At 51.1% G+C, this 4,129-nt stretch overlaps 1 non-coding gene across 1 annotated transcript; it reads right to left on the minus strand.

The window, feature by feature from the left end:
- Positions 1-3,326: 3,326 nt before the first annotated feature.
- On the minus strand, positions 3,327-3,419 carry TRNAI-UAU (transfer RNA isoleucine (anticodon UAU)). The gene is given in 2 exon segments: positions 3,327-3,362; positions 3,382-3,419. It is a non-coding gene; the product is annotated as a tRNA-Ile (tRNA).
- Positions 3,420-4,129: the final 710 nt, after the last annotated feature.

The following is a 4,129-nucleotide window of genomic DNA, read 5'->3' on the forward strand; positions in this document are numbered from 1 at the left end:
CTTTAAAATGGAAAAAAAAAATCAAAATTATGAATAATAAAATGGCAATAGCTACATATCAGTCAACAATTACTTTCAATGTAAATGTATGAAATGCTCTTCTCAAAAGACATAGGAGGGTTGAATGGATAAGAAAACAAAATCCTTACATATGCTGCCTACAAGAGAATCACTTCAGACTGAAAGACACACACACAGAAGGAAAGTAATGAGATGGAAAAAGATATTTCTTGAAAATAGAAACAAACAAACAAGCTTGAGTAGTCATACTTATACCAGACAAATAGACTTTAAAACAAAGGCTACAACAAGAGACAAAGAAGGACCCAGTATCCCTCTTCTGGGTATTTCTGCAAGAACTTATGCAAAATGCTACTTCAAGGGGATGTATGCATCCATATGTTCATTGCAGCATTAGCCAAGATGTAGAGGCAGCTTGGGTGACTGTTGATGGAAGAAGGGGCAAAGAGGAGGTGGTACATAAATATATACAATGGAATGTTGCTCAGCCATGGAAGGGAATGGGTTTTTGCCATCTGAGGCAGCATGGATGGACTTAGAGGGTATTGTGCTGAGTGGAACATGTCAGACAAAGAAAGGCAGATGCAATGTGATTTCACTTACATGTGGAATCTAAAGAACAAAATAAATCAGAAACAAATTCATAGATACAGAGAACATTTTGATGGTTGCCAGATGGGAGGGGGACTGGGAGTGTGGGTGAAAAAAGGGGAAGGGATTAAGAAGTACAAATTGGTTGTTACAAAGTAGTCATGAGGATGTAGGGTATAGCATAAGGAATATAGCCAATCTATGTATGGTGTCAGATGGGTACTAGATTTGTTGGGGTGATAGATGGGAGGGAGTTGGGGGAAGGGTGAAAAAGGTGAAGGTATTAATAAGTACAAATTGGTAGTTACAAAATAGTCATGGGGATGTAAAGTAAAGCATAGGGAATATAGTCAATGATATGGCAATAAGTATGTATAGTGCCAAGGTACTAGACTATTCAGGGGGATCACTTCTTAAATTATACAAGATCTGACAATTTAGTTCGAGAACTTGTTGCAACAATGTTGCTAACCTTTTTTGATGTCAGAGGGATTATTTATTATGGATTTGTACCAACTGGACAGTTAACCAAGTTTACTATTTGGAAGTGCTGAAAAGGCTGTGTGAAAAAGTTAGACAGCCTGAACTTTTTGCCAACAATTCATGGCTTTTAAGTCATGACAATGCACCAGCTCACACAGCTGTGAGGGAGTTTTTAGCCAGTAAACAAATAACTGTAGGGGAACACCCTCCCTACTCACCTGATCTGGCCCCTAGTGACTTCTTTCTTTACCTGAAGATAAAGGAAATATTGAAAGGAAGACATTTTGATGACATTAAGGACATCAAGGGTAATACGACGACAGCTCTGATGGCCATTCCAGAAAAAGATTTCTAAAATTGCTCTGAAGGGTGGACTAGGCGCTGGCGTAGGTGCATAGCTTCCCAAGGTGAGTACTTCGAGGGTGACCATAGTGATATTCAGCAATGTTGTATCTAGCACTTTTTCTAGGATGAGTTCACGAACTTAATTGTCAGACCTTTGTATTTTAATAAAAATCTTTAAAAAGTATTGATACAGGGTAAGGCATGGATGAATCTTGAAAACATTAGGATAACCGAAAGAAGCTAGTCACAAAAAACTATTATATGATTCCATTCATATGAAAGTCTACAATAGGGAAATGTATAGACAGAAAGTGCATTAGTGGTTACTTAGGGCTGGAGTGGGGGGCGCTAGGGGGGTGCTAAAGGATACAAAGTTGCTTACTGAGGTGATAAAAATGTTCCACAGTTGACTATGGTGATGGTTACTCTGTGACTATATAAAATCCTTTGAATTATATACTTTAAATGGGTGAAATTGTATGTATGGTATGTGAGTTATATCTCAATAAAGATTTTTTGTTGTTGTTTTTGGTGGTTTTGTTTTGTTTTGGATAAATATTTGTTTCCAGGCCTGGGCTAGATTTCTAAAGAGGAGCTCTCACCATCTGCTGAGGATGAGCCTGTGAAACACTCCGGTTGGGTGAGGAACTGGCCCGCAGGCCAGGTGAGGTGGGCAGACTTCAGTTGGCTTGAGGCTCCCCATTCTAAATCTGGGGCGGGGGTTAGTAGCTGAGGAGACTGACATGAGCCCCACTCTCCACCCACTTTCTCTGAGCTTTCTAGGTCTTGTTTGTCACCACTGTGGGTAGTATTTCCATCGCAGGATTTAACTACTATTATGACCACAAAAACAGCTAAAATCATTCTTTGGGGAGAAGGCATCTGAGGGGCCTCCCACCCCAACTAAATTTGTTCCCTGCTTCACTCACCCCTCCTGGGGATGTGGGGCACCCATCCACCTCTTGGCAAAGAAACCCCCGCTCCTCGGCGGTGGCTTCAAAAACTAGCTGGCCACGGCGGTGGAGTGCAGATTTCCTGTCCCCCTTCCCCACCTCGGGGGACTTCTGAACCTGGGGTTTGTGGCATGCAAGAAAGGACACCCGCCACTCGGGTATTACTAGAAAACGCCTGCTCTCTGGTGTGCCAGCGAGTGCCACCACTCCAAACTGACACCGGGAGAAGGGGCACCGAATGAGGAGAGGGAGACGCCCCAGGCACACTTCCCAAACTGCACATGCGCCCAGGGAAGCCTGGGTGCCTGGGTATGGAAGGGCCCGCGGCCTAGGGGTCTCCGCAGGTCGGAGAGAGGGGTAATGGCCAGTAATTACTAGTTAAAACGGAGGGGAGAGGCTGCTCCACCTGCATGCCCGCGCTGGGCCTTGGCCCTAACTCCCGGGAGTGGTCCTCGGGCTCGGCCCTCGGCACCCAGCACGCGCCGCGCCCTGCCCTGGGCGAGGGACATCGGCCGGGAACCCGGGGCTCGTCCCAGCGCCCAATGATGGGGCATGCCCTGTAGAGGGGGGGAGCCCCGCATTTTCGACCTCGATGCCCAGGGAGGGACCCATCACCGGTGCAGCACCCCGTGACTTCCTGGCTGCATCCCCGGTACTGGGGTCCGGGACTGGGTGCTGTTAAAGGCAACGCCTAGGAAGTGAACTAGCAGGGTGCAGTAGGTAAATGTCCACGTTCCAGCAGCTTGGTGGTGCTCGTGGGCAACAAGTAGCTTGGAAAGCCGGTGAGAAGCGCCAATGCGAGCGGCTTCCTGCCTGCGGCGGAGCGGGACGTGCGCGCTGAGCGGTCAGACGGGAACTGAGAGGGCTAAAGAGAGACTAAATCCTTCCCTTGGGCAAGGAGATAAAAGGGGGTTCCGGTATCCAAAAGGGTCGTGCTCCAGGTGAGGCTCGAACTCACAACCTCGGCATTGCTCTGCATGTACTGCTGTATAAGTACCGCGCGCTAACCGATTGCGCCACTGGAGCTCCGCTTAGGCGGCCTGACTATGGCTCTATCAGGGTTCATCCGGGCAGGCGCGGAGCATGCGCATCCACACTTCGTGCGGTTCGGCGGGAACGAGCCACGGAATCGAGTCCCCCGCAGTTTCCAGCCCCGCGGCCCCGGCGGAATAAGCCCGGGAATCGTGCGCGAGTCTCCCTGCGGGCTGGAGCGGCTGGTTGGCAGGGCCGCACCGGGCGGGCCGCTGGGGCCTACAAACGAGCCCACCCCGCTTCGCTGGGCAGCGTGAAAGGAGCCCGGGCCGCTGCGGTCTGAAACCATCTCCGCGTCCTCCGTGGAGCTTCGCCCTCCGTGAGCGGACCCCGCGAGAGCAGGCCTCGCCCTCGAAGCGGCACTGGCGGCCGGCGGGCGGGCCTTGTTGCGGTGGTGACGCGGGCGGGGTGGGGCAGAGCTGGGCGGCCTCGGCTCACCCGCCGCAGATGCTTCGGGCGGCCGCCCCCTGCCCCGAGACCCCGCGTGACCAGTAAGCGGGTGGGCCTGACCCCGGAGTGAGCGAAACCCGCGACTGCCGAGGGGGCAGCCGGGGCGGCCTCCACCGCAGGAGCGCGGGCCGGCAACTGAGCTTCCGAGACCCGACAGGCCAGGTTTCGGCAGCGGCGCTTTGTACCCGGAAGGTTTCCTGCGCCGGCCTGAGTGGGGTGCTCAGAACACTCCAGGCAGAAAGGCGTGTCCCCGA

This window comes from Rhinolophus sinicus, chromosome 2 (assembly GCF_057876585.1).
Source record: "Rhinolophus sinicus isolate RSI-liver-muscle chromosome 2, RSI-T2T, whole genome shotgun sequence".
In the NCBI taxonomy this organism is placed as follows: domain Eukaryota; kingdom Metazoa; phylum Chordata; class Mammalia; order Chiroptera; family Rhinolophidae; genus Rhinolophus; species Rhinolophus sinicus.